Below are 12,112 nucleotides of genomic sequence, written 5' to 3'. Positions count from 1 at the left end.
AGCCATGGGAGGACATAAGTATGGATTTTGTTCTTGGATTGTCGAGGACACAAAGGGGTAATGACTCAATACTTGTGGTGGTTTATAGGTTATCCAAAATGGCACATTTCATTCCATGCCACAAAACTCATGATGTTGTCCATATTGCAGACTTATTTTTTAGAGAGGTGGTAAGACTACATGGTCTCCCAAGGAGTATAGTTTCTAACAGAGACACTAAATTTATGGGGTATTTCTGGAGAACATTGTGGAAAAAGTTGAGAATAGACTTTAAATTCAGTTCCACACATCACCCATAGATTGACGACCAAATAGAAGTGGTAAACAGAAGTCTGGGCAATTTGCTGAGATGTTTAGTTGGGGATAAGCCCAAGGGATGGGATTTGATTCTACCACAAGCAGATTTTTCTTACAATAACTCTATAAATAGGAGTATTGGTAGATCACCATTCCAAATTGTATATGGAAGTAGCCCAAGGATTGAACTAGAGTTGAGGAAGATAGAGCAAGGGGAGAAGACAAGTGTTGAAGCTGAAGTATTTGTTGAACATATCAAGTGTCTACATGAGGAGGTCTAGGTACACATTACCAAGATGAATCAAGAGTATAAAGCTAGGGCTGATCAAAGGAGAAGACATAAAGAATTCCAAGTAGAGGATCTAGTCATGGTACACTTACAAAAAGAAATATTTACATCTGGTACTTATAACAAGCTGAAAATGAAGAAATTCGGACCCTGCAAAATTCTGAAGAAACATGACTCAAGAAATGCATATGAGGTGGAGTTGCCAGATGGTATTCACATTTCTCCTATTTTCAACATTGCAAACTTAATAGAGTATCATGATGATGGTGCAGATGAGGAGCTGATGTTAGAGCCATGTCCAATTCCTGCTTCTAAGAAGGAGGAGATAGAAGACATTCTAGATCATCGTGTGGGCAAGAGTAACAAAAATAGGTAGTATGAAGAGTATCTGGTCAAGTGGAAAGGATGGCTAATAGAGGACTCAACTTGGATATCAGCAGCTAAGGTTTCCCATTTGGGATTTCCTCTACCATTCATAAAGTGACAGGGTCACTTTTCAATCTACCCTGGGTGTCTGATGCAGGAGCATCCAGAGGTATAAGGGTAATCCTATGTCAACCAAAAAAATGTACTTAGACTTAGTTTCTATTTCATGTGTTTTCATTTCTAGATACCCATTTGGTTCAAATAAAGGTTCCAACTCTCACAGTTCCACTATCAGTGTTCTAGGATAGAGTATTTGAACACTTTGGAATACGTGTAAATGCTAGAAAAATAGGAGTATGTAATTGAGTCATCATTTTGGTGAACTAGAAGGTGTAAATTGGCTAGATAAATGTAATTGTAATTTAGAGCATTCCAGAAAAAGAATCAGGTCAAAAGGCCCCATGGTTTGAAAGTTATTGCAGTTTTTCAATTTTTGGAGACCTCCTAAGAATGCTTCAAAGTTAGGTTAGGGGCATTAAATGACCTCAAAAAGGGCCAAAAATGGGGGATGAGAAAAGCTGAGCGCTTCGAGAGCTTTTCAAAAATTTAAACAATTCGTCAATTGGAGCTACGGTTCAAAAGTTATGCCTTCCAAAAGTTTGGTTACCATTTCTGGATTCTTCTAATTTTGTGCCAACTTCTAATGCAACTTCTAGAGCCTTCTATTTGGTCGGTGGATGCCTACTACCACTTTCTAGAATGTATTCCTAACCCTTAACCCTCCGAGGTCTATTTAAGAACATTTCTAGCATTGTAAAAGGTAGTTCAGAGTGGAGTTTGAGAGGAGGTACTGAAAAGAGAAATTATCTCCAAATTTATACTATTATAATCCCATAGGGCATGTTTTGAAGTCTATTTTCTCTGTACTGAATGTATTTGCTTATTTACAAAGTTAATAAAATTTTCCCTTTCCTTTTGTGTCCATTCTGTGCTTGGGTTGTGTCCCCATCATGACCACATGACTAGAGCAGCTTGATCTTCACTAAATGAAGTCCCTGCAAACTCTATTTTATTTGGATCTTGCAATCCCAAATTATTTGACACAGAATTGAAAATTAATGCATCAAAAATATCCCAATTGTGCAATAATTAAACATTTGTAGCTTTTACCATCTGTCTCCCCTCTTTAGGGTTTATACTTTGGAACTCTTGAATCATCTATTCCTTTATTTGATCTTGAATAGAGGCTTCATCCATTTGTGGATGCTCTACTTTCAAATTCTTACATCTTTCCTCAAAATTGTTCATGTTTGCCCTCCAAGCAAACTAGTGGGAAGCCCTAGACCTTAAAAAACTATCATCAAAAAAAAATTGTTGATTGGCTTGTTCCAAAATAGGATCCAATTCCCTTCACTTATAATCTACTACAGTCATCTCAAAACTTGGCACAGGAGGCTCTTGGGGTTCTCCTTCATTTATTTATGATTGTGTGACCAAAACTTCCCCTTGTGACCCCAACTGCTCAATTTTCTCTTTATTGAGTTGTTCTTCTTCAATTCTCAAAGGGGTCTGGGAGGGTGAGTATTCCTCAACATGAGGATCCTCTTCCCTTATTATCTTTCTCCTCTATAGAGAGGGTTGAAAGGGCCTCTCTTCCACAACAGTACTAGTGGATGCCATTATTTGCTTTCCCTTGTCTATAGTGGCCCCTTTATTCTGAATAAGAGTGTACCTTGGCCTTTTTTGGACAATTGATTGACCTACCCCTGTATTGGGAATAAAACCCAATCTTCTCATTACTTCCCTGGCCTTATCTGGGTAAAATATAGTAAAGAATTATTTCTTTTCATTCATTATCTCTATTATTTTAGGAAAAGTATTCATAAGTTTCCTTATCTTATCTACATTTGTGACTGCATCATCTAAAGGACTATAATCTAGATCAAAACAATGAATGAAATCCAAAATTTTAGAGAAGACTCTCCACTTTTCTTTCCTAGTCTCTTGTTCCTACAAGGAGTACTCATTCCTTATTATATCTTTTGGGAAATAAAATTCATGCTCAATTTGTCCAAGCTTTATTCTACACCTCAAGGCCAAATTGAAAAATCCCTCAGAATCACAAAAAAGAGGGTGAGAAATAGCCATCTTGTAGGGATCCAAAATTTTGTGCAAAGAGAGCCAACCCCCTTTTGTGATTACAAAATGATGGGCTACTATGCAATTGGGGAAAATTGACACTATTGATCTTTTTAGCAAAAAAGTTTCCTCTACTCCTCCCAACTGCCACAAAAACTCAGCTACTCCTACCTTTAAGGGCACCTGGTAGGGAAATACATGAGGACTTCCCTTAAAACCATAGATTCTAAAAATAGTAGAAATAGAGTATGGGATGATATTCCCCCAATTATGTGAAACTTTCAAGTTATGGGGGTTATCCATAGGCCTAATGAGACCCATTAATGCCTTGGGGATTCTAGGATTGTCACTCAATAAAAGGCATCTCAGTTTGGAAGTGAAATACCTGTCAAATCTAACAAAACTAGCATTCTCTACATCCCAAGTCATATATGCACTCCATAATTGGACTGGCAGTGCTTCCCCATTCTCCTTTCTTTTTAACTTCATTTCTTTACCAAAATATGAAGCTTCTTTAAACAAAAACATGTGCATCAACAAAGAATAGTGAACAAAAGTTTTTTCTACCTTGCTCTTGGCAATTCCAATTAATCCATTGTGAATTTCCTCAACCAAAAAAGAAGCAAAATAAAAAATGATGGCCACACCAAAAGATGAGATCTAAACAACCATATACATAAAATCGAAAGGCATAAATTCTTCTTCATCTCTCCCAAAAACTCTACAAAGGGTACTATATATCTCTATAGCCCTAGAATTGAAAAATGCCCTTTTGAAGGGTTCCATGGAGGTTGTTGTTATTGTTGGCAAGGTTCTAATTTCACCTATATGTGCCTTCAATGCACCTTGCCTGATGGTGTCTTTCTTAATTTTGTATTCCTTTTCTAATCCTTTTAAATCAATGGTCACATGGTAATCAGTGATAGGCCCTAAACCAAAAACTTTCCTAATCTCATCTGGGCTGACTGTAATTAGGATCTGGCCATCAGTTCTTCTCACAACCCTAATGGCTTGGTCATAATTTTTGGCCATAGCTTCAAGAAGATCATAATCCATGAAAACACTAGGAACCACTAGTTTCCCTAGCTCAAAATTCCACATATTGGCATGTGGGGCAAAAAGGTTCCTCTCTAAAAACCATTTTTTAAACAATTCTAAACCAGTTTGAGAGGTACTAGCATCATGGACCCAATTACCCTTGTCATATAATCCATCTGCTATTTTCAACCAAGGGTTTAATGTGGTAAGTTTTTTTACTTGCACAGTTTCAGTAATGGAATTGGGAAGTAGCTCAAGTAAATCATCATGGACATTCCTGTCCAAGTATTTCTCCTAACCAAAAAATCCCTTCTTTGGAGGCATTTTGAATTGTAATTTGCAGAATTGAGACACTACAGAGGTTATAGTGTAAATACTAACTTGATGCTTTGCTTATTTCTCTTTGTAACTCTGCAATGTCTTCACAAACACTGGAAATTTTCTTCACATTCTTGTTTATCTCACGAGCTTCTCAATAATGGCTTTTTCTCAGGGAAAAACTTGAGATCTTTGTTCGCGTGGAATGAGACTATGAAAATCTTCTATATTATACTGTGTTTTCTTTTGCATGTGAAGCTTTCAAGCTTCATAAATGCATAGAGTGGCACCACCTTCTATGTTCAAATTTACACGGTAGATTTTTGAAAAATCCTACGATCCAAGGATGTGGGTAAAAATGACTCATGTTCAACTTGACATGTTGGCAATCAACCCAATGAAATTTAGCCATGTGTGTAATTCCTTCCTTATTGGCATTTTAGACTGGACCCACTAATGACTAAGGACACGTGTCATCCAATCACTACCTCACTATACATATCTTTCGAGCATCTTGCTATAGCAAAGTAGCGAATGTAGACACCTAAAAATCCTTTAGAAAATAAAGTATTTTTATTTTCTAAAAAAGTCCTGATGACATCATCATAAATTAATTAATTATTTATTTAATTTATTTATTTATTTTTATGCTATTAAATCCCTTTATCTTAATTAAAAATATTTAATTAAGGAATCCCTCCCAAAAATGTTTAAATCTTATTTAAACATTATTTCCTTATTTATTAATTATTTAATTAATAAATTGACCAAAAATCCCAAAATAAATAATTTATTTATTTTTTTCCCAAAAGTTGGCCAATTTCCTTAAGACCAATAACCTCTTCCAAAATCTTCTAATCCTTCTTTAATTTCGATTAAAGGCTAATCTCATCATTTCCTACCCCTAATCCCAACTCAAAATATTTAATCAAGATTAAATATTAATCCTCATGTTTATTAAAAATATTTTAATAAATATCTCCTCAACCCAAACCCTTGAAATAAATAAAACTTTATTTATTTCATAAAATCTTATCCTAGGAAGTTCTAGACTCTTCTAGAAAGTCTTCATCCTCATCCAAAGCCTAGACTCTTCTAGAAGATGTCTTTAACCCTAATCCTAATCCCCTCCTAACCTTGTCACATTTCTTAAACATGGGTTAAGACTTGCTAACTCAAGGAAAAGTTAACAAATATCTCCTCCTTCACCCACCCTCATTAATTGCAATCCACTTGCCATCCACTTGCCTACTCCTAAGCCATCTCTAACCCTTCCTCTAATCATTTTTACAACCCTAAGCAAGCTTAAAACCCCCGTAAACCCTCAAATTTGAATTTCATGGTATCTCTCACAAATATCTTCAACCACAAAACTTTATAAAGCCCACAAAGTCATAAATGTTCTTAAAAAGCACTTATGAAGGGTCTTTATGAAGATTTTATCCCTTGAGCCTCCTTTGTTGACTCATCCTTCCCCTTTCCTCCATCCTCTCACCATGTGACATGTGTCACTCCTTGATTGGTTGTAAGGAAGCACAATCCATGTACTCTCCTCTCATGCAATCTAAGCTCTCCATGAGCTTTTTCTCATCCTTGCATCTTAGCCCTCAATCCCTCAAGCCTCTTGCCTATAAATTGGATCCTTCCCCTTTGCAAAATAACACAATCCATGAAGTAAAGTCATAATGCCATTTTGAGAAGCCATTTTACATCAAAACCATACACTCACACCCAAATTCCAACTCCATTTGAAGCCCTTTTTGAAGCATAAGCTTGAGCATACATCCTATCTATTTGGACAAAGCTACTCAACAAGAGAGCTTCTCATTGAGAGAGCCCATTAATGGCTCATATTCTCAATTGAGAGTTCATCTTAGTCTATCTTGAAGTTTATGAATTTTGTTTAGTTTGTAGAAGCTTTATTTAAATTCGGTTTCTATTAGCATACTAACATTGCTCATATACATTTTGGCACGCCCGGTGGGACCCTGCATGGGTCATCTTCATTAGCTTTTTTAGTCAAGTTTTGTATGTCATTTGCTGATTTTGGCTAATTTTTCTTGTTTTTGTGATTGGTAGGATTGTATAAATTGGTTTTGTAGGTCCACATGAGCATGAAGAAGACAAAGGAACTCATAGTCTATCTCATAGTATTTGCAGATTTTTCAAGCTTATAGGTGGACAAAGCACTTGGAATTCTTCTTCCTCTTCTTGTCTATATTCTTCTTATTCCATCTACTTCTTCTTCTTCTTGTGGGAGATCTTGGCCATTTTTTTTTAAGGAAGCAAAATCATACACACTTCTTTTTAGTGCTTAAGATGAACCCCCAAATCATACTTAAATCCATTGAAAAATTAAAAATTTGCAAAAAAGAAAAAATCTTTTAAGTGAAACTAAACCAATCTAATCATTTGCATCCTTGCAACATCAAGTTTTTAGATGCATTCGTGCAAAATTAGGAACACTTCATTTTTGAGAATTTAAAAAGAACTTCAAGTTTCCATTTCAAAAGGTTCAAAATCAACACTAAGTGCACACTAAAGTTCTTTTAAAAAATCTCATGAAAACTAAGAGTCCTAAATGGTTGCCAAAAATTGTCCTAAAAGCTTTGTTATTTGTTCCAAACAAATGTCTTATTGAAAAATCTTGAATGTTTCTTAGGTTTTTCATGCATCAAAACAATCTAGGAATATCATTTTTGGGCTTAAAATATGCAAACTAGAACACAAAATCTTGAATGAAAACCAAAGTCCAAAGAGTCATTTTCACTTTTGAGTCCAAAACAATCTTGAATGATCTAAGGTTAAAACAAATCACTTCAAAGTTCTTAAAACAACACACAAAATCTCAATCTTGAATGCTCAAAAGAAAACACTTGAATGTTTAACCACTTGTCTTTGAATGCATGTTGCTAAAATCACTCTTGAATGCCATGGATTAAAATCAAATTTTCCTTGAATGCATGATTAAAAAAAAAAATCCAATCTTGAATTCTAAGGATCAATTAACCATTGCAATATCAAACACTTCATTTGGAGCTTCTAAAAATTGAACAAAACAAATCTCTTTTCCACATGCAATCTAGGTAAAGTTTGATTTTTGGACATTTAAGAAACCTTGTTAAGTTAAAATAAAAATTTGCAAAAATCAATTTGAGTAGTTCCTTGGACTCACCTCTTTTCTAATCACCCATCAAATATTAACCATTGGTTGCAATCTCAGCACCATTTATGGGGATGGGTCTACTTGAAAAAGGTGTTAAATGTTCCACAATCTAACTTACTCACTTGGTCTTTGAATGTTTGCTTTAACTTTATCAAAATTCTTAAATGATCAAAACTCTAGATTAAATCGATCACACTTCAAGTTTGGGCACTAAAATTGAACAAAAACTGACGTGGAGAGCCTCCAGGCGCACGCTTGAAATCGAATCTCACACACTTTTGTTTTGGGCTTAAAACAAACTCACACTCAATCTTGAATGCCTTAAAGAAAATTAATCGATACTTGACGTGGAGGGCCTCTGGGCGCGCGAGTTTTCTTTTGTTGACCCTAACTCTTCTTATTGTTTGCATTCTTTGATCGATTTACTTTTTTTGGCGCTTCAAGTTGGAATTGAACATTGTCTCTTAAACATGAGTGCTTGCAAAGTCTAGATTAGCACACATAAGAGTCAGTTGGTAAAAGAACAAGCGTGTTTTTTAGCCCAAGGTCATCTAAGTCTTCTCTCCCCTTGTCGTCTTTTGAGGCCATCTTGGGTGCATAAGATTAGGATCCAAAACCTTGTTTCTTTTTAGGAGGCCTACTTGGGAATTTCATCACCCCTTGGACGACCTCAACTCCAGCGTTCTGGCAGAGTATAAGAATCTGGAGGTGAATCGAAAGACACCTCTCTTGGGATCAAGATTTTGTCACTCGGGCTAAGCCTCAAGGAACTTTATACCCTTGAGAAGTGAAAGAGGAGAAGTGGGTTACCGCTCCTCTTGGCTATGTGACATCTTTTTGGTCTCATCTACGGATTTGGGCCTCACGTACCTTGTATATATCGAGGACTCCCTAGCTAAACCAAATTTCATCCTTGTAGAAAGCTTCCTAAGATGTTGGTGTGTTTGACGTGCTTGCTCAAAACTTTTGTCTACTTGTTTGTTCATAGCTTTTGAATGAATGTTTGCCAATTTTGGTTGAAATCCCAGAAAAGCAAAAATCTCCCAGCTCAAGGCATACTTAGCGTAGTCACTGCCTCATCAGAAAATCATCCAAGCTCCCCCGCTGCAACCAAATCTATCTAGTTCCTTATTTTAGAACAATCCCAAATCCAAAGTCCATCCAAATCATCCCCCTAGCCAGCTAGCAACCCAATCCAAAATCAACCAAGCCTTTAAAGAGTTGTTGTCACTTTTCCAAAATTTTCTATCCAATCAATCTATCCTACCAATCAACCAATCTCGCCAAGGTTATCCCTCTGACAGAGCATTGTCTAGGGTAACCCAGCTTTGTCACTTGTATCCCTCATCACCTTGAGCTAAAGGTTGTGATCCACAAGTGGTCAATCTCATGTCATGCCCATTGGATCATTAGTCTATCTTTAAGTTGACACAATCTCCACCAATCCTGCACATAGGAAAGCAAAACTCTCACTTTTTGATAGCGTACCCTTGAAAGTCTTCCATCCACCAGAAAGCCAAAAATCTCCAGCCAATCCTCCTTAGGTCTATCATACAGCTTTGACTCTCCCTAGGAAATCTTTCATCAGCCAATCCAAAATCTGTGCTTAATCCAAATCCAACCATGAGCTTCTGTGTTCATCCATATGCAAGACCCCATCCCCATCTAACTCATCATCAAAACATGAAATCCCAAACCTATCATGATGTGTTCAGTCGTATTGTCCTTGCTCCTGCCACCTCCTATTCCAATGATGATGAAAATCTTGTTGACTATGATGGGTATATTGAAAGCCTTGGAGGCCTTCCACCAACCATCCCCCAAAATCCAAGAGTTATTCCAAACTATCTAGTCATGCCATCTAATCTCCCAGCTTCTCCTCCATCACCCAATCAACCAAGCTTCCAATCTTCCACCCTCATCACACCAGCTATTCCCATCAATCCACCAACTCCACCTCTAACACACGAGTCTCCAAGGAATCTCCTAGAGGAAATACAAGAAAAGCCACCTCCAGCAGTTGATAAGCCATGTCATCTAATCCAACCATGTGAAGTAGTCAGTGATGAAGCTTCCCCATCTATAATATCACCTCCATCTCCCATAGCTACCATCCCCATAGCATCCATCAAATTGCTTAAAATCCTTCCACTTCCCACAAGCGTCACAATCCCACCACCCATCAAATCGCTCCAAATCCCATCCACATCTCCTCCTCCAAGCATTATCCAAATCCCATATAATGAACCTCATGCATCCACTCCCATCCATTCCTGTCAAGATCTTGTCCAAAAGCATGTTGAAATATCCTCTGATAGAAAAAAAGATCTCGTCATCCCACTTATTCCCCTACATGATCCACTTTTACCATACCCTCCATATCTAAATCCTACCATCTTACTTACTCCATCTCAAGATCCCTTTTCCTCAGCCCACCCAACTCAAGATCCTATCCTCCCATCTCCTCTACTTAATGATCATACATCTCCCATAATCCATGATGATAGATCCATCGAAAAAGAACTAATTATCATATCTGAAGCTCCAACTCCTTCAGCTAGTAATGGACTCACATCTTGTGTTCCAAATAATGAACATCATATCGAAAAAAGAAATGAAAATGTATTTCTAGATGTTGGTATCCCCGCTATTCCTGCATGGTCCCAAGTCCTTCCATCTCCACCCCAAAGTTCCCATCCATCTTATTCTGCATCTATTTTGGGCCCTCATCCTACTCCTTATCTCCAACCCTCCATTTTGGGTCCATATATCCCTTATCTAAATCCCACACCCTTTCCATCCATTTTGGGTCCTTACATACCTAATATGAATCCTTTATCCCCTCCATCTATTTTGGGACCTACACCTTCCCCATTTCCATCTATTTTGGGCCCATATCCTTCCTTCCCTCCATCCATTTTGGGCAATTATATCCATCCATATCCTATGTTCCAATCTATCCTTCCATCCCCTCAAATCCACCAGCTACATCATCAAAGGCACTCACCCTTGAATCCCTTCCAACCTTTAAACCCTATCACTCCATCAATTATCCCTCCATCTCCTCCATGCTCTTGTTCCCATCCTATGGCTAATAGAAGCATATTGGATGCCAAAATACAAAAGCGTAAATCCAAAAATCCACAAAAATCCAAGTCTCAACATGTCCCTTCTAAAATACATGTTCAAAACAAGAAACATTTAATCCCAATCAAAGAAAAAGTCAAGAGGCCACAAAAGCCCAAGCTAAAAAAGTCAAAAATCATGTGGATACCCAAGATGCTCATAAAAGAAATGTATCTCAAAGAAAAATCTCAATTGGCATCCATTCATGCTGCTCAAAAAGCCTCATCCATCCATCCTTCATCCAAATCCCCATATAAGCATCCTTCATCCCCCCAATCCACTTTTAGTCCACATGCTTCTTATCCTAAATTTCCCATCCTCCATCTTCCAACTCTACTTTTAGTCCTTATATTTCTCTTCCTCCATTTTCTCCTCAACCTCATTCAAAACCATCTTTCCCACTACTTTATCACCTCTCAAGGTGTGTGCCAATGATGATCTTTCCATTTTCCTCATCCATTTACCCACAAGCCTTATGTCTTTGCATCCATTATCTATCAAACTCCCACCCACCATTCCACTTGTTCAATCCAATCCTTTTTCATCCATCCTACCAACATCTATGAGCCAAAACTAGCTAAAGAAAGCCAAAATCATTCCAGCTAAGTCCAAAGTCAAAAAGTCAAAAAAAAAAGTCAAGAAAAATAAAGCGTCCACTGGTGAAAACTTAGCAATTCAAGCAACTTGGACAAGTACCATGATGAAAACTTGGCAAACAAGCATCATGCGTAATCTCGCCATCCCCAACTTAGCCTATCACCCTCATGCTTTTGGTCATCTCTTGACATCCAACTCCATCTTCCAATCTATCCACCTATCCTCCACCCTCCATCTTCCATCTCACACCATCCACCTATCTCCTGCAGCTTTAGCCAACCATCCTAGCTATCATCCATCTCCCTAGCCCCTTCAGCTTCTTCCATCCTAGCTTCAATCCTATCACATCCATCATAAGACCTCCTTCCGCATGTTATCTTCTGATTAGGGGCACTATATTCCTTGGAGATCTTTTCTTGTCCATCCTCCCTTGTCATTGATATCTAGCTCTAGGCTATCCTCATGCAAACCCAATGTCATCTCCTTATATCCATCATAATCCTAGCTATCTACCATCCTATCTAGCCATCTCATCCTGCTCCTCTAGCTATCCTTGGTAAAAAAATCTCTCATCATCATTGGATGCATCTTGTCAAATCCATATCTTTCATTATCACCTCATCCTTAGCTTCTGCCTCTTGCACCAAATTGAGCCATCTTGCTATCCTCTCATCCTAAGCTTTTTATCTATCTGTATCATCTCTATCATTGGTCCATTAGCTTGTACCATATCTTGATTAGCTCGCTTGTAAATATCTTGGTTTGTCAGCTTGTAC

The sequence above is a fragment of the Cupressus sempervirens genome, chromosome 3 (genome assembly GCF_028749045.1).
Source record: "Cupressus sempervirens isolate cs-2001-9-10 chromosome 3, ASM2874904v1, whole genome shotgun sequence".
NCBI lineage: Eukaryota > Viridiplantae > Streptophyta > Pinopsida > Cupressales > Cupressaceae > Cupressus > Cupressus sempervirens.
Note: the sequence above shows the minus strand (reverse complement) of the source record.